A 19,843-nucleotide genomic window follows, 5' to 3' on the forward strand; every position below is an offset into this window, starting at 1 on the left:
ACAGTGGGAGCTTCAACCAGCTCCATCTCCTCCCCCTCACCCCCATGTTGGTCTAGAGGGTTGGATTGGAAGATATTCTCCTCTTCAGTCTCGTTCACATATGAATCTTCTTCTGCATCGTCAGGGTTGGCCTCAAGTTCTGCAAAATATAACAGAATAGTCAAATGGTTAGCAGCAGAAGAGGGGGCAGGGTGGGTGGCATGAGTAGGGTGAGTAGGTGACACATCGCAGGGCAGGCAGCAGGCTGATTTGAAGGACCACGATGAATTTGCAGGACTTACCCTCTCCCTCGAGTGTGGGCCCAGCTTGTGGAGTACTGGTTGCTTTTTTTTCCAAGCAGGACCCATCTAAGCAGCGACCCTGTCAGTGAGTGCAGATTTGCCAGGCCTTCTCCTGTTCGAGTTCTTTCCCTTTTATTATGTACATCTTCCTCTGCAAAGATAAAAACCTAATTTTTTAGAGAGGATGTCTTTCTGCTGGGTGGACATATACAGCTGGTCACATTTACAATTGCAATTGAATTAAATAATGAAAATATTACTTACTACTTGACCAAGGTCCTACCACTTCTTTTTACACTGGCCTCCAGATCTTGTGGTGGTCACCATGGCACAGTAATCTTCTGGAACTTGTTTCCAGCGTTTCTTAATTTCTTTGGGTGGAACTTTTATGTGACCTCTGCTGGTGTCCAGCTCCTGTTATCTATTCTCAATCACAGTAACTAGTGCCTCCTCCTCTTCCTGTAAGAAATTCTTGGTCCTTGCATTGCATTTTGTATTGCTGCAGCTGCGATTTTTCCAATGTTCTCACACAGCACTCAACGTTTTCACACACACAACTGGCTCTTTAAAAATGGCCGATTGCCAAATCCGAGCTGTACTGCACATGTGCGTCCATTGCAACGACGTCAAAAACATAATTTTTTTTCCGCGTACGCGCAGAAGGTGCTGCATCGTTTTTCGGTGCAGACAGCAGGCTCCATCCCCTGAGGCGACTGGACATGCTGTGCGGCGCAAAATTCAAATTATACATCGGGGAAACTTTGGCAAATTATTTCTGGCACATTTCTGGCCTAGAAAAACGTGCGTAACTCTGGCAATACGCCAGAAAATGGGCTTTTGGAAAATTGAGCCCATTTAATATCTCAGCACTGACAGAAGATTGAGGCTAGGACCTTCTTGGTCTGTGTGGCTCAACTACCCACTGAATAATTTTTTAGAACCATCGCACAAGCACTTGATTTACTTTTAAGTTGGACTTGTCGGCAGGTACATGCCCAATAAAACAACTGTTATCTCAATAGCAACATCATATCATATTTCTATCACATTTCTATTACCATAATTTTTTCAGCTTTGTAATTGCATTAAAACAAAAATAGAAGAAAACTACTGGTGCAGAATGCCTCTCCTAGCTTTCGACATACGGGGCTGCATTTTCAGAGCAGGCTGTTCTCGGAACCCAGCCAAATGCAATGAGGTGAGAACACACTTAAAATATAGGAAGACAGCCTGCGGAGAACTACTGCTTTATGTATATAAAGACAGCAAAGAACACAAATTGTAAAAAAGAAATTTAGAAATGAAAGCTCTAATGTCCTGTACAGTAAACTGCGATGCATGGGGCCGGAATTAGTGGTCAGCGACGAAGCAAAGGTGTTCACCGCTGGCCCTGAAGAAAATTGCCCAGAAAGATCTCACAATCTCTGTGGTGAGAAGTTTGCCTTTTTCGACGCATAAGTGAGATCAGTGCAGAGACGTGGGGAATCCCAAGTGCGAGCTGCTATGACATCAACAAGCTGCCTAAGCAGCCAATCACAGTGCAGAATTCTCACAAACAGGGAACCAGGAAGTGAAGAAGTTGCTTTTATTCAATTTTAAAAAAAGTGTTACAGAGGGCAAAACAAAGTTTGGGGCTCTCACATGGTGAAAAGGTAAACCTGAAGTAAATATGAATAAACTTTTAAAAAGTATTTTAAAAAAATTCTCGAAGTTTCTTAAAAATTGTAATTTTTATCATAATGGAGAAATTTGACACTCCACAGAATTAAAATTAATTTTTCAGGGCCATAATGTTTGTTTAGCAATCAATAAGCTATTAAAACCCCAGTTACACCTAATCCAACAAGGCTTAACTTTTAATGCAGTATTTAACAGCAATATTACCACGGAAAATCCCAAGTATTTGGCATTTCACTGATGGCAGCTGTGGGGGTGGGGATACACCGCGCAGCCAGTGACAGAGCAGTGAATCACTAACCGCAACTTCAGGATTTCCACATTTAGATGCGCATGTGCTACATCCTGAAGTTGCAGTCAGTTTCAAAGGGGTAATAACAGCGAACGCAAATTCCGGGCCAATGTGTGAAAATGTTTCAGTGGCATTTGTTGACTTAATACATATCTGTGTTTATACAGACATCACAGAGGGCCTGTACAAATACAAATTCATAGCTGTCAAAGAAATGTGCCAATTAAATGTATTTTAAAAAAAGCATATGATGGTTTCCACACATTGCGAGTGTTTGTGTCTAAGAGGCATTGTTCAAATACAAGTCAAGTGTTTCGCTGCGAGGAAACAAAATGTGAAAACAGCTCAATAGTTTCAGGGCAGATTAAAAAAACATAAATGCTAGAACTCTGAAGTAAAAATAGAAAAAGCAGGAAACTCAGAGTAAGTCAAATCAACACCTGAATCAAAGAAAGATTTTTGTTTCAGATGGGACCTCTAATAAGAACCTCGATAAAAGGTTACATTCGAAACATTAACTTTTCTTTCATTTTTGGATGTTGATAAACCTGCTGCGCAGTCCAGCATTTTCTGTTTCATTTCATCAGTTTCAGTGTTTGACACATAGAAGTAATCCGTGGAATTGATTTTATTTTTATTTTTTGTGATTTACATAGAAACATAGAAAATAGGTGCAGGAGTAGGCTATTCGGCCCTTCGAGCCTGCACCACCATTCAATAAGATCATGGCTGATCATTCCCTCAGTACCCCTTTCCTGCTTTCTCTCCATACCCCTTGATCCCTTTAGCCGTAAGGGCCATATCTAACTCCCTCTTGAATATATCCAACTCTCTGCGGTAGAGAATTCCACAGGTTGACAACTCTCTGAGTGAAGAAGTTTATCCTCATCTCAGTGCTAAATGGCTTACCCCTTATCTTTAGATTATGTCCCCTGGTTCTGGACTTCCTGAACATCGGGAACATTCTTCCTGCATCTAACCTGTCCAGTCCCGTCAGAATTTTATATGTTTCGATGAGATCCCCTCTCATCCTTCTAAACTCCAGTGAATACAGGCCCAGTCGATTCAGTCTCTCCTCATATGTCAGTCCTGCCATCCCGGGAATCAGTCTGGTGAACTTTCGCTGCACTCCCTCAATAGCAAGAACGTCCTTCCTCACATTAGGAAATCAAAACTGAACACAATATCCCAGGTGAGGCCTCACTAAGGCCCTGTACAACTGCAGTAAGACCTCTCTGCTCCTATTCTCAAATCCCCTAGCTATGAAGCCAACATACCATTTGCCTTCTTCACCGCCTGCTGTACCTGCATGCCAACTTTCGATGATTGATGTACCATGACACCCAGGTCTTGTTGCACCTCCCCTTTTCCTAATCTGCCGCCATTCAGATAATATTCTGACTTCGTGTTTTTGCCACCAAAGTTGATAACCTCACATTTATCCACATTATACTCCCCTTCCCCGAAAAATACTTGTTTCTCGTAGAGTATGGTTTCCACGGGTACTGTTGGAGTCTTGATGGTGTTCACAGTTTATTTGACCATGGATAAGCATCACAGATGAGCCTGATTTAATCCTCACCCAACATGCACATATGGGCACTTTCAGCAAGAGTAGCTGAATAGTGATCAGGAATAGGAACTGTTGCCAATTTATCCCATATTCAGGTCCATTGAGGCCAATTGTATCTTTACTGAACTCAACTGAGATCAAGCCAATATCTCAGCACTGACAGACGATTGAGCCTTGGTCTGTGTGCAGGTCAGCTACCGACTGAATAAATTTTTAAACTATTGCACTAGCTCTTTAATTTATTTTTTCACTTACAAATCACCATCCTTGGGAATGTCCTGTCCCACTGGCAGGACAGACCCTCCAGAGATGGCAGCACAGTAATATACAGGAGGGAGTGGCCCTGAGCGTCCTCAACATTGAATCCAGATTACACGTAATCTCATGGCTTCAGGTCAAAAATGGGCAAAGAAACCTCCTGCTGATTAACACCCACCACCCTCCCTCAGCAAATCAATCAGTACTCCTCCATGTTGAACATCACTAGGAAGAAGCACTGAAATGTACTCTGGGTGGAGGACTTCAATGTCCATCACCAAGAGTGGCTCGGTAGCACCACTACTGACCGAGCTGGCCGAGTCCTGAAGGACATAGCTACCAGACTGGGCCTGCGGCAGGTGGTGAGTGAACCAACACGAGGGAAAAACATACTTGACCTCATCCTCACCTATTTGTCACAGATGCATCTATCCATGACAGCATTGGTAGCAGTGACCACTGCGCAGTCCTTGTAGAGACCAAGTCCTGTCTTCACACTGAGGACACCCTCCATCGTGTTGTGTGGGCTACTATTGTGCTAAATGGGATAGATTCAGAACAGATCTAGCAGCTCAAAAATAAGCATCCATGAGGCACTGTGGGAAAACAGTAGCAGCAAGATTGTATTCCACCACAATCTGTAACCTGATAGCCCATCATATCCCTCACTCTGTCACTTTTCATCAAGCCAGGGGACCAACCCTGGTTCAATGAGGAGTGCAGAAGAGTATGCCAGGAGGAGCACCAGGCATACCTAAAAATGAGGTGCCAACCTAGAAAAGCTGCAAGACAGGATCACATACATGCTAAACAGTAGAAGCAGCATGCTATAGACAGAGCTATGCGATCCCACAATCAATGGATCAGATCAAAGCTCTGCAGTCCTGTCACATCCAGTCGTGAATAGTGGTGGACCATTAAACAACTAATGCGAGGATGAGGCTCCATGAATATCCCCATCCTCCATGATGGCAGAGCCCAGCACCTAAGTGCTAAAGACAATGCTGAAGTGTTTGCAACCATCTTCAACCAGAAGTGCCAAGTGGATGATCCAAATTGGCCTCCTCCTGAGGTCCCCACCATCACAGAAGCTAGTCTTCAACCAATTCGATTCACTCCATGTGACATCAAGAATCTGCTGAGCACATTGGATACAGCAAAGGCTATGGGCCCCGATAACATCCCAGTTGTCGTCCTGAAGACTTCTGCTCCAGAACTAGCCATGCCTCTAGCCAAGCTGTTCCAGTACAGCTACAACACTGAAAATGTTGTAAACAGCCCATGTATGTCTTGTTCACACAAAGCAGGACAAATCCAACCTGTCCAATCACCGCCCCATCAATCCCTTCTCAATCATCAGCAAAGTGATGGAAGGTGTCATCGACAGTGCTATCAAGCGACACTTACTCACCAATATCCTGCTCATCGCCGCTCAGTTTGGGTTCCACTAGGTCCACTCAGCTCCAGACCTCATCACAGCTTTAATCCAAATATGGACAAAAGAGCTGAATTCCAGAGGTGAGGTGAGAGTGACTGCCCGTGACATCAAGGCAATATTTGACTGAGTGTGGCATCAAGGAGCCCTAGTAAAATTGAAGTCAATGGGAATCAGGGGAAAATTCTCCACTGGTTGGAGTCATATCTAGCACAAAGGAAGATGGTTGTGGTTGTTGGAGGTCTATCATCTCAGCCCAGGACATTGCTGCAGGTTTTCCTCAGGGGCAGGCCATAGGCCCAACCATGTTCAGCTGCTTCATCAATGACCTTCCCTCCATCATAAGGTCAGAAGTGGGGATGTTCGCTGATGACTGAACAGTGTTCAGTGCCATTTGCAACACCTCAGATAATGAAGGAGTTCATGCCCGCATGCAGCAAGACCGGGACGACATTCAGACTTGGGCTGATAAGTGGTAAATAATATTCATGCCACACAGGTAGCAGGCAATGACTATCTCCAACAACCGAGAATCTAACTACTGCCCCTTAACATTCAATGGCATTACCATCGCTGAATCGCACATCATCAACATCCTGGGGGTCACCACTGACCAGAAACCTAACTGGACCAGCCACATAAATAATGTGGCAACAAGAGCAGGTCAGAGGCTGGGTATTCTGCAGCAAATGTCTCACCTCCTGACTCCCCAAAGTCTTTCCACCATCTACAAAGCACAAGTCAGGAGTATGATGGAATACTCTCCACTTGCCTGGATGAGTGCAGCTCCAGAAACACTCAATAAGCTTGACACCATTCAGGACAAAGCAGCCCGCTTGATTGGCACTCCATCCACCACCTTAAGCATTCACTCCACCGCTGGCACATCGTAGCTGCAGTGTCTACCATCTGTAAGGTGCACTTCAGCAGCACCTCCCAAACCCGCGACCTCTAGCATCTAGAAGAACAAGGACAGCAGGCTCATGGTAACACCATCATCTGCAAGTTACCCTCCAAGTTACACACTATCCTGACTTGGAAATATATCGTCACTCCTTCAATGTCATTGGGTCGACACGGACTGCAGCGGTTCAAGAAGACGGTTCACCATCACCTTCTCAAGGACAATTAGGGATGGGTAATAAATGCTGGCCTTGCCCACATCCCATGAACAAGTAAAAAAAGATAACGTTAATAAAAGCACATAAAATATAGTTGACGTTACATTGAAAATACCATACAAGGCAAGAAATGTCACCTCTGCTGTGATTCGGAGAAAAAAATAGCTCTTTTTGCACCTTGGAAACTACATTCTTGTGGGGTGTACCATGAACACGTGCATATACAGAATAATAAACGTTATATATGTATTTTGCAATTAATATTATTTGCTTGTACTATTTACCTGTTTTCAGGAGTTTAAGCCCTACAATGTGTCTCAATATACTTAGAATACTATTTGTAATTAAGGGTAGTACAAATATTTTTATTGTACTGGTATGTAAAATTGTTTCAAGCGCTAATGTCCTGTAGCATAATGCACTGCACAAGATAAAAGTTCACGGGGTGGGGGTAATTGTTATGTATTTAACTCCTTGTAACCTGCATCACACCTGTCCACCAGAGGGCCTACCTGTTGGCATCCCAAGGGATCTCAGCATCCCTTGGGAGCACAGTGTATAAGCAGGCCACCCACGAGGTACCTGCACTCTAGAACTACAATAAAGGAGCTAAGGTCACACTTGCTCATTACACACAATATTCGGTCTGACCATTTATTATGAGTATAACAAATAGCGACGAGGTAACGAACCGCGCAAAAATGCAAAGAACAGTCGGCATCCCAAAGAAGTTCTCAGAGGGGGACAATTGGGAGGCCTTGGTGGAGAGACTCGACCAATACTTCGTAGCCAATGAGCTGGAAAGGGACAAGAACGCGACCAAATGAAGGGCGACCCTCTTAACTGTCTGTGGGGCAACAACCTATGGCCTCAAGAAGAATTTCCTGGCTCCGGCTAAACCAACAGAGAAATCCTATGAAGAACTGTGTACGCAGATCCGGGAGCACCTAAATCCTAAGGAAAGTGTTTTGATGGCGAGAATTTGGTTCTACACTTGTCAACGATTGGAGGGCCAGGAAGTGGCCAGCTATGTCGCCACACTAAGGTGCCTTGCAGGACATTGTGAGTTTGAGGGATTCCTAGAACAAATGCTCAGAGACTTTTTTGTACTGGGCATCTGACATGAGATAATCTTTCGCAGAGTTTTCTGTAGAAACTCCAAATCTGAGTAAAGCCATAACGATAGCCCAGGCATTTATGTCCATCAGCAACAACACCAAGCAGATTTCGCAGAACAAAGAAGTTTCAGCCAGTACTGTGCATAAAGTAACATTGGTTTTGAGCAGAAATGTACAGGGCAGAATGTACACGCCGGCTGCTGTGGCCCAACCTCAAATGGCTGAGAGTCCGCCATCATCTGTCAATGCGATGCAATGCGATGCGATGGCGCTGTGGAGATGATCATCGGCCCCATGAATGCCGCTTCAAGCACTATGCGTGCAATGGTTGCAGAACAATGGGTCACCTCCAACGAATGTGCAGGCGAGCTGCAAACCCTGCAAACCACCACGTTGCAGAGGAAGATCGGTCTACAGTGGAACAGACGGAATTGGAAACTTGTACAGAGGAAGCAGAGGTGTACGGGGTACACACATTCATGACGAAATGCCCACCAATAATGTTGAAAGTTGAATTGAATGGTATTCCAGTGTCTATGGAGCTGGACACGGGGGCAAGCCAGTCCAAAATGAGTAAAACGGCCTTCGACAGGCTGTGGGGGAAGAAGGCACACAGGCCCAAGCTCAGCCCCATTCACACCAATCTAAGGACTTATACAAAGGAACTAATCCCTGTAATTGGCAGTGCTGAGGTCAAAGTCTCCTATGATGGAGCAGTCACGAACTCCTGTTGTGGATTGTGCCAGGGGACGGCCCCACGTTGTTTGGCAGAAGCTGCCTGGGGAAAATCTGTTGGAACTGGGACAACTGTGTACGCTGGTCCGGGAGGACCTAAATCCTAAGGAAAGTGTTTTGATGGCGAGAAATTGGTTCCACACTTGTCAATGATTGGAGGGCCAGGAAGTGGCGAGCTACGTCGCCAAACTAAGGTGCCTTGCAGAACATTGTGAGTTTGAGGGATTCCGAGAACAAATGCTTTTTTGTACTGGGCATCTGACATGAGATAATCCTTCGCAAACTGTTGTCTGTAGAAACTCCAAATCTGAGTAAAGCCATAACAATAGCCCAGGCGTTTATGTCCACCAGCGACAACACCAAGCAGATTTTGCAGAACAAAGAAGTTTCGGCCAGTACTGTGCATAAAGTAACATTGGTTTTGAGCAGAAATGTACAGGGCAGAATGTACACGCCGGCTGCTGTGGCCCAACCTCATTCCAATGAAAAAGAAGGGCGGTAAGAGAAGGGATAACCAGCCGTGGATAACCAGGGAAATTAAGGAGAGTATCAAATTAAAAACCAATGCGTATAAGGTGGCCAAGGTTAGTGGGAAAATAGAAGATTGGGAAAATTTTAAACGACAGCAAAGAATGACTAAGAAAGCAATAAAGAAAGGAAAGATAGATTACGAAAGTAAACTTGCGCAAAACATAAAAACGGATAGTAAAAGCTTTTACAGATATATAAAACGGAAAAGAGTGACTAAAGTAAATGTTGGTCCCTTAGAAGATGAGAAGGGGGATTTAATAATGGGAAATGTGGAAATGGCTGAGACCTTAAACAATTATTTTGCTTCAGTCTTCACAGTGGAAGACACAGAAACCATGCCAGAAATTGCTGGTCATAGGAATGTGGGAAGCGAGGACCTGGAGACAATCACTATCACTAGGCGGGTAGTGCTGGACAGGCTAATGGGACTCAAGGTAAACAAGTCCCCTGGTCCTGATGAAATGCATCCCAGGGTATTAAAAGAGATGGCGGAAGTTATAGCAGATGCATTCGTTACAATCTACCAAAATTCTCTGGACTCTGGGGAGGTACCAGCGGATTGGAAAGCAGCTAATGTAACGCCTCTGTTTAAAAAAGGGGGCAGACAAAAGGCAGGTAACTCTAGGCCGGTTAGTTTAACAACTGTAGTGGGGAAAATGCTTGAAACTATCATTAAGGAAGAAATAGCGGGACATCTAGATAGGAATAGTGCAATCAAGCAGACGCAGCATGGATTCATAAAGGGGAAATCATGTTTAACTAATTTACTGGAATTCTTTGAGGATATAACGAGCATGGTGGATAGAGGTGTACCGATGGATGTGGTGTATTTAGATTTTCAAAAGGCATTCGATAAGGTGCCACACAAAAGGTTACTGCAGAAGATAAAGGTACGCGGAGTCAGTGGAAATGTATTAGCATGGATAGAGAATTGGCTGGTGAACAGAAAGCAGAGAGTCGGGATAAATGGGTCCTTTTCGGGTTGGAAATCGGTGGTTAGTGGTGTGTCACAGAGATCGGTGCTGGGACCACAACTGTTTACAATATACATAGATGACCTGGAAGAGGGGACAGAGTGTAGTGCAACAAAAATTGCAGATGACACAAAGATTAGTGGGAAAGTGAGTTGTGTGGAGGACACAGAGAGGCTGCAAAGAGATTTAGATAGATTAAATGAATGGGCTAAGGTTTGGCAGATGGAATACAATGTCGAAAAGTGTGAGGTCATCCACCTTGGGGAAAAAAAACAAAAAAAGGGAATACTATTTGAATGGGGAGAAATTACAACATGCTGCGGTGCAGAGGGACCTGGGGGTCCTTGTGCATGAATCCCAAAAAGTTAGTTTGCAGGTGCAGCAGGTAATCAGGACGGCGAATGGAATGTTGGCCTTCATTGCGAGAGGGATGGAGTAGAAAAGCAGGATGGTCCTTCTGCAACTGTATAGGGTATTGATGAGGCCGCACCTGGAGTACTGCGTGCAGTTTTGGTCGCCTTCCTTAAGGAAGGATATACTGGCTTTGGAGGGGGTACAGAGACGATTCACTAGGTTGATTCCGGAGATGAGGGGGTTACCTTATGATGATAGATTGAGTAGACTGGGTCTTTACTCATTGGAGTTCAGAAGGATGAGGGGTGATCTTATAGAAATATTTAAAATAATGAAAGGGATAGACAAGATAGAGGCAGAGAGGTTGTTTCCACTGGTCGGGGAGACTAGAACTAGGGGGCACAGCCTCAAAATACGGGGGAGCCAATTTAAAACCGAGTTGAGAAGGAATTTCTTCTCCCAGAGGGTTGTGAATCTGTGGAATTCTCTGCCCAAGGAAGCAGTTGAGGCTAGCTCATTGAATGTATTCAAGTCACAGATAGATAGATTTTTAACTAATAAGGGAATTAAGGGTTATGAGGGGCAGGCGGGTAAGTGGAGCTGAGTCCACGGCCAGATCAGCCATGATCTTGTTGAATGGCGGAGCAGGCTCGAGGGGCTAGATGGCCTACTCCTGTTCCTAATTCTTATGTTCTTATGTTCTTATGACATCCGAGTGCTCTCGTCAACACCACATGTACCTAGGTTCTAAGCAAATTCCCTTTGTTGTTTGAACCAGGCATTGTAAGTTTCTCTGGGGCGAAAATGCAGATCCATTTGGTTCGCGGTACACGACCCATCCACCACAAGGCTCGGGCAGTATCGTACATGATGCATGAAAAAGTGGAGATCGAGCTGGACAGGCTGTAGTGTGAAAGCATCATCCCGCCGGTGGAATTCAACGATTGGGCCAGTCCAATTGTTCCGGTGCTCAAGGAAGATGGTACGGGAAGAATTTGCGGGGACTATAAAGTAACGATGAACCGTTTTTCGCTGCAGGACCAGTACCCACTACCCAAGGCAGACGACCTATTCGCGACCCTGGCGAGAGGGAAGACCTGACCTCGGCCTACATGACACAGGAGCTGGAGGAATCTTCGAAAGGCCTCGCCTGCATCAACACGCACAAAGGTCTGTTTATTTACGACCAGTGCCCCTTTGGGATGCGATCGGCTGCAGCGATCTTCCAGCGGAACATGGAAAGCCTGCTAAAGTCAGTTCCTTGCACAGTGGTCTTCCAGGACGACATATTGGTTACAGGTCGGGACACCATGGAGCACTTGAAGAATCTGGAGGAGGTTCTTAGTCAGTTGGATCATGTGGGGCTCAGGTTGAAACGCTCGAAGTGTGTTTTCCTGGCACAGGATGTCTAATTCTTAGGAAAGAGAATCGCAGCAGACGGCATCAGACTCACCGACGCCAAGATGGAGGCCATCAAGAACGTGCCGCGACCACAGAACGTGACGGAGCTGCGGTCGTTCCTGGTACTCCTTAACTACTTCGGTAATTTCCTACCTGGGTTAAGCACCCTGCTAGAACCCCTACCTGCGCTACTGCGCAAGGGAGACGACTGGGTATAGGGGAATTCACAAGAGGCCGCCTTTAAGAAAGCCAGAAATTTACTGTGTTCTAACAACTGCTTGTTCTGTATAACCCATGTAAACGACGAGTGTTAGCTTGCGATGTGTTGTCATACGGAGTCGGGTGTGTGTTACAACAGGTCAATGAATCGGGAATTTTGCAACCAGTTGCGTATGCATCCAAGAGTTTGTCCAAGGCCGAAAGGGCCTACAGCATTGTTGAAAAAGAGGCTCTGACGTGCGTTTAAGGGATAAAAAAAAATGCACCAGTACTTATTTGGCCTCAAGTTTGAGCTTGAAACAGACCACAAGCTGCTCATATCGCTATTCTCGGAGAGCAAAGGGATTAAAACCAATGCCTCTGCCCGCATCCAAAGATGGGCGCTCATGATGTCGGCATACAACTATGTAATTTGTCACAGACCGGGCACAGAGAACTGCGCAGATGCTCTCAGTCGGCTACCATTGCCCACCACCGGGGTGGAAATGACACAGCCAGCGGACTTGCTTATGGTCATGGAGGCATTTGAGAATAAGAAATTCCCCGTTACGGCCTGCCAGATCAGGACCTGGAACAGCCTGGATCCTTTACTATCCTTGTGTCCTCCATGGGAGCTGGTCCAGTGTCCCAGTGGAGATGCAGGAAGCGATTAAGCCATTCCACAGACGCAAAGATGAGCTGTCCCTGCAGGCGGACTGTCTCTTGTGGGGCAATTGTATGGTCTTGCCCAAGAAAGGCAGAGACACATTTATTTGTGTACTACACAGCACCCACCCAGGCATCGTGATGATGAAAACCATAGCCAGATCTCATGTGTGGTGGCCAGGCATCGACTCAGATTTAGAGTCATGTGTGCGCCAGTGCAACACTTGCTCTCAGTTGAGCAATGCACCCAGAGAGGCACCGCTAAGTTTATGGTCCTGGCCATCCAAACCGTGGTCGAGGATCCATGTAGACTATTCGGGCCCATTCCCAGGCAAAATGTTTTTGGTTACTCAAAGTGGATTGAATATGCAATAATTTCTATAAGCACGTCCACGGCCACTATTGAAAGTCTACGAGCTATGTTTGCCACGCACGGCCTGCCCAATGTCCTAGTCAGTGACAATGGGCCGAGCTTCACCAATGCCAAATTCAAAGAATTCATGACCCGCAACGGGATCAAACATGTCACATCTGCGCCGTTCAAGCTCGCATCCAACGGCCAAGCAGAACGGGCAGTTCAGACCATCAAGCAAAGCTTGAAATGCTTGTCGGAAAGCTCCCTGCAGGGATTAGTGCTGGGACCCCAACTATTTATAATCTATATTAACGACTTGGATGAAGGGACTGAATGTAACGTAGCCAAGTTTGCTGATGATACAAAGATGGGAGGAAAAGCAATGTGTGAGGAGGACACAAAAAACTGCAAAAGGACATAGACAGGCTAAGTGAGTGGGCAAAAATTTGGCAGATGGAGTATAATGTTGGAAAATGTGAGGTCATGCACTTTGGCAGAAAAAATCGAAGAAGAAGTTATTATTTAAATGGAGAAAAATTGCAAAGTGCTGCAGTACAGCGGGACCTGGGGGTCCTGGTGCATGAAACACAAAAGGTTAGTATGCAGGTACAGCAAGTGATCAGGAAGGCCATTGGAATCTTGGCCTTTATTGCAAAGGGGATGGAGTATAAAAGCAGGGAAGTCTTGCTACAGTTATACAGGGTATTGGTGAGGCCACACCTGGAATACTGCGTACAGCTTTGGTTTCCATATTTAAAAAAGGATATACTTGCTTTGGAGGCAGTTCAGAGAAGGTTTACCAGGTTGATTCCAGAGATGAGGGGGTTTATTTATGAGGAAAGGTTGAGTAGGTTGGGCCTCTACTCATTGGAATTCAGAAGAATGAGAGGTGATCTTATCGAAATGTATAAGATTATGAGGGGGCTTGATAAGGTGGATGCAGAGAAGATGTTTCCACTGATGGGGGAGACTAGAACTAGAGGGCATGGTCTTAGAATAAGGGGCCGCCCATTTAAAACTGAGATGAGGAGGAACTTCTTCTGTCAGAGGATTGTATATCTGTAGAATTCACTGCTGTTATATCTGTAAGCACTCTAGTAATGACTCCGCGAGGCAAGGTATTGTACTTAAATTGTGGTGACCTTAGTCCATTTATTACAGCTCCTGAGTGAGGGTACAGCATGGTGAGCTCCCTTTTCTACCTGGTTACCTGTCGTGTACAGGTGATCCCTAGGTCTCCACCAGTTGCACCCTCTGGTGGTACAAGCATAGTGTATACAGTGTGAAGGTACATCCAGTAGTCTTATGTAACTATACATTGAGTGTACAGGGTGTATACTTATATTATACATACACAACATCACTCTCCCCTAAGTCTTGTGCCACTGGCCTTTGCATTGTGTGCTCTGGCCCTAGACTTGAGTGCCCAAAGCCCTTGCACCTTGTTTATGCTTTGGCTTGGCTCTCTGTTTACCCCCAAGTCCTTATTGCCACAACAGTGGGAGATGGTCAGCAGTGGACGGTTTGAGGTAGCAGTGGGGGTTGAGTGGGTTCTGGGTGTGATCCATGTGTGTCCATGGCTACATACATCCATTTTCCCCCCAATACATAGACCATGTGTGTGTCTCAACACCTGCATTTGCATACATGTACAGAAAGAAAGAACAAAAAAAACCATAGAATTGATTACATGATTGTTTGAGTTCTGCAGTAGTGGAACAAGGACATGTTACAGGTAAGGTACATACATGGTATTACAGTCTTGCCCCTGGGTTGTGTAGGTGCAGGTGGGTGAGGACGCTAGTTCCAGAGTGACCGGACTGTGTCCAGATTGTCTGATGGCGGCGCTGCGCCCCTTGCCAGCTGGGTGGGCTCGGATCACTCACCTGGCTGAGTCTCAGGGCCTTTGCCATTGCCTGGTGGTGGGCAGAGCCACAGGAGTGTGTGGCCTCCCTGTCCTCCTCTGAGGGCTACGATGTCTCCCTGCTGCCCCTCAGTGATAGTGGGAGCCTGGTTATCCCAGGTCCCGTTGGGAGAGCTGGAGGGTGCTAGCCTCTTGCTCCCGGTACTGGCCCTGGTGGCCAGAGAGGTAGAGCCGATCAGGGCAGAGTACCGGTAGTGGTGCCTTTGACGTCCACTGATTGCTGGCCCTGCAGCTGGCATGCTCCTTCTGTGTGTGACCACGCTCCCTGGGGCATCACATTGGTCCCGGAGATGCAGGCTACATGATCGGGTAGCCTGCTGAACCTGGGTGCTTCTGACGGGAGGTTGCCCTTGGTTTTGTCGGCGTACATGTCGAACCCGGCATAGCACATCATTCCTTCATTTACTGTCATAATACATTGGTTCCAACTGCGATCGCCCGACTTAACTTGGTTAGTTATGCTTACATACTTTCATTTGTCAATTACATCATTTACATGTGTATCACAGGCATCGCTGTATAAAAAGTGGAACTGTCCCTTTAATTGTGATGGGTTGCCGGTCTCCTTTAAGAGGGCCTTGCAATCTTTACCCCAATCCGGTTCGCTGCTCGGCATCACGTGTTGCTCCCTCAACGCTGCCCCTCGTAGTCTGGCCGCCGCCATTTTTACTTCAGGCGCTTCACCTCGTGGTGCAGGTGCCATCTTCTTTCTCTCCACGATGTCGGCTGCGGTGATCCTTTTTTCCCCAGGTTCTGCCACGGAAGCAGGGAAGTTGCCTTCTGCGTGATTTTCTTCCTCCGGAGTCCTGCCACTGGAGCCTGGAAGGTGAGGTTGGGTCGTTTTGGATGGATCATCTCGCCTTTGGGTTGAGCGGTCTGTGTCATCTCCTCGCAGTCAAGTTGAGCGGCTGGTTTCTCAGGTGTTGTGCTGGATCCAAATTCGGGGCCACATAGGACGTTGATCGCCAGAGACTGGAGGTTTTCCCAGCTCCAATGGATTTGTTTCATCCATCTTCTTCCTAGCAGTGTTGGACCATCACCAGCAACTATCTACAAAGGTAGCTTGTGCATCGCACCGTCATGGGACACCTGGACATCCATGCTGCCAATGACTGGGATGGTGTCGTTTGTGTAGGTGAGCAGCTTCACTTGGATCGGGATCATTTTAGGTCATTCGATTGGATTGTCCCAGAGATTTTCAAAGGCCGCCTGATTCATCAGTGATTGGCTGGCTCCTGTGTCCACCTCCATCGTGATTTTGACTTCCATTTTCAACGGAGATCTCTCGGCGGTGCAGGTAAACACTGGACTCTGTTATGGACTCTCTTTTCATCGTCACTGGAGTCCAGATGATCGGCCAACTCTTCATCGACTTGGTGAGTACAATTTCTCTTGCACATTCGCTGGAGGTGGCCCTTCGTGTTACAGTCTTTGCAAGTATAGTCTTTGTAGCGGCACAGGTGGGCCCTGTGATTTCCTCCACAGCGCCAGCATGGGATTGGCCGGTTGGCCCCATGTGGCGGACTCAGGGTTGAGGGACTCGGGATTCTGCTCTCTCTATCCTGAGAGAGACTACTAGCAGCAGCCTTGCCTCTAAAAGGCGCCAGTCGGTTCACAGTACTTGCTGGGTTGGAGTCCTGGGGGTGACTCATCCGCTTGGAATTGCAGGCCGAGACCATGAATGCCTGGCTTACGTTAACTGCTTTCTGCAGGGTGACTGTGGTGTCCACAGAGAGCAGCCTGTGGAGAAGGCCTTTGTGGCCGATTCCAATAACGAAGATGTCCCGCATCGCTTCGGTGAGGTGGTCGCCAAAATCACATGGCGCAGCCACTCGTCTGAGGTCTGCAGCATATTTTGCGATTTCTTGGCCTTCGGGCCGCTGGTGGATGTAGAACCGGTGTCTGGCTGTGAGGATGCTCTCTTTAGGTTTGAGCTGTTCCTCTATCATCGTTACGAGCTCTGCAGATGTTTTGGTTGTTGTCTTCTCTGGGGCTAGCATGTCCCTGACGAGGCCATAGACGGTGGGCCCACAACTGTTGAGCAGGATAGCTCTGCGCTTATCAGCCAGTGGCTGGTGTGTCTCCCGCCAGGTCATTCGCAACGACAAAGTGTTTGAGCCTTTCCACAAAGACCTCCCAATCTTCCCCATCGGCGAATTGTTGAAATGTGCCAAGGTTAGCCATTTTTCGCATGGAAATTCGTAATCTTGTCGCCAGTTGTTGTATCTGTAAGCACTCTAGTAATGACTCCACGAGGCAAGGTATTGTACTTAAACTGTGGTGACCTTAGTCCATTTATTACAGCTCCTGAGTGAGGGTACAGCATGGTGAGCTCCCTTTTATACCTGGTTACCTGTCGTGTACAGGTGATCCCTAGGTCTCCACCAGTTGCACCCTCTGGTGGTACAAGCATAGTGTATACAGTGTGAAGGTACATCCAGTAGTCTTATGTAACTGTTCATTGAGTGTACAGGGTGTATACTTATATTATACATACACAACAGCTGTCTCAGAGAGCTGTGGAAGCTGGGTCATTGAATAAATTTAAGACAGAGATAGACAGTTTCTTAACCAATAAGGGATTATGGGGAGCGGGCAGGGAAGTGGACCTGTTTCCATGATCAGATCAGCCATGATCGTATTAAATGGCGGAGCAGGCTCGAGGGGCCGTAAGGCCTACTCCTGCTCCTATTTCTTATGTTCTTACATTCTTATGAGTTGGAGGATACATTGTTTTCTAACAATAGGGGCATTATTTAGGCCACAACACTGGGGTCATTCATCTACAGTAACTGAATAAGTCAATAACCATTTTTATTACATGGTATTTACATGCTTAAATAATGCTAAGGGAATCAAATTCCATGATTCTGTAAAACTGAGATGTATATATATAATATTAAAGTTGAGATACACAGCAAGATGGTATCCAATTGGAGGTAGGTACCTGGTATTAAGTAGTACTGGGATTGTTAGTTTGGGGGGTTCATGTGGTCTGACCTCCCTGTAAAGGGAGAAATCTAAGGTTTGCATGACTGGGGAATAGAGTATAGAGCTCAACTTGCTGGTGAATTCTTGTGGTTAGTCAACAGAGAAATAAGGGGAAAGGTACAAGCCTGACAGCACTATGCGACGGAGTTCCAGATCTGGTTTGTAAGTTTCTAAGAAATCTGAGTAAGTGTTGAATTTAGTGTTTGGGATTGATTCATCTTTCTCTCCCTCTCTCTCTCTGCCTCACTCACTGTCTCTTTCCATCACCTTATAACTAATTAAAATTAATTGTATATGAACAAAATACAAGCTATGCAATTCCTGAAAATGTAGACTTGTGTTTCTGGACTATGCAGTAATCAGAGACTATCATATTATGCAATGCCAGCTCCAGTTTGATGAAAATAATGTATAAATATAAGCTTTTTCTTTTGTTCAAGCAGCACGAAAGGGCCCATGCCTAGGTTTGCGTGTTCTCTCTGTGACGATACTCCACTTATAAATTGCTTTCCATGCCAAAGTTAAAGAATAAAATTATTATAACCAGAAGACTGAACTCATTACGATTCAAATGAACAACAGAATATTGTTTCAAGACAACATATGCTAAATAGCACATGGCTCGGGTAGTGATCCGAAGATTACCACTCTCAAAGTCCTGTCTTTTAATTTAGCACCTAGCTCTTGATATTACCTTAGTAAGATTTCTTCCCTGTTTTTTCTTCTGTCGTTGGTTTTGATATGGAACACAACAACTGGTTCTTCAACACCCACCCCCTTTCCAAGTTCCTTTCCAGCTGATTCAAAGTATTACCTTATACTGGCAACACACACTTCTGGATTCTTGATTGTGACTGCAGAGGATACCCTTTATCCCCCAATTATCAAATCCCATATAACTACAACCTTGCCATTCTTATTTCTCTGCCCCCCCCCCCCCCGCCTTTCTCTTTGGACTGTCTCCTGCTCTGCAGTGACTTAATTAGCATACTGGCCATCCTCCCAACAGCCTTCTTCCCTATCCCCACAGGTACCAAATACATTGTGTGCGCACTAGATCCGTGTAGCAAAGCTTGGTCTCCAGTCGTCTTGGTTAACCCTTGCCACTGGATCAAGACCTAGCTCTGTCAAGCCCATGTAGTGGCTGGTGTGCAACGGCCACCCCATGTTAAAAAAATCCATGCACAGACATCTTTCACCCTTTAGTATGTAGTTCGGGATCTCGATTGTCAGGTCCCTCATCGAAACACCTGTGAACTCATCTATTTTTGTGTGCACACGGGTCATCCTCAATATGAGGGACTGCCTAATACTATACTACTATTAGACAGCACCAGTTTTTGCGTTTCCTCCTTCCCTGACTACAGTAGGTTCGACCTACCCTGCTGACTGTCAGTCACACACTCCTCTTTCTGTACCTATATCTCTCTATGTGCAGTGACTGTGTTTTGGAATGAGCTATCCATGTATTTTTTCTCACATCCCCACCCCTTCCCTTATGTGTTGGAATGTTTCCAGCTCACACTCCAGCTCAACGACTCTGAGGAGGACTGACTTGTGACGTAGACATTTACCAAAGGTGTGGTCATCCGGGACAATCGCACTGTCCACAAAGTCCCACATACTGCGATCCCGATACACTGCCTGTGCTGCCATTATCTACTCTATACATATATTTATTTATTTTACAGCAGTTATTTATTGATCTCTAGTGCTGAATCACCTTTTAAACTAAATTATGATTATCAGATGGCTTTAATTTGGTTTCTATTAGTTACTATTATTTCTCAGTTTAGTATATTTAACCTATTAAGTCTCTTTATTTAAAGGTGATTGTTCCGTTTTTGCCCTTGCCTCTTTAGTACAGGTGCAGCATCCAAAATCTGTTGTTCCGTAATTCAGACTACGGGACGATCCATGGCAGGGTCGTCCAGAATCCGCAAAATGTTCTGGAATCCG

This window comes from Pristiophorus japonicus, chromosome 5, assembly GCF_044704955.1.
Source record: "Pristiophorus japonicus isolate sPriJap1 chromosome 5, sPriJap1.hap1, whole genome shotgun sequence".
Lineage (NCBI taxonomy): Eukaryota > Metazoa > Chordata > Chondrichthyes > Pristiophoridae > Pristiophorus > Pristiophorus japonicus.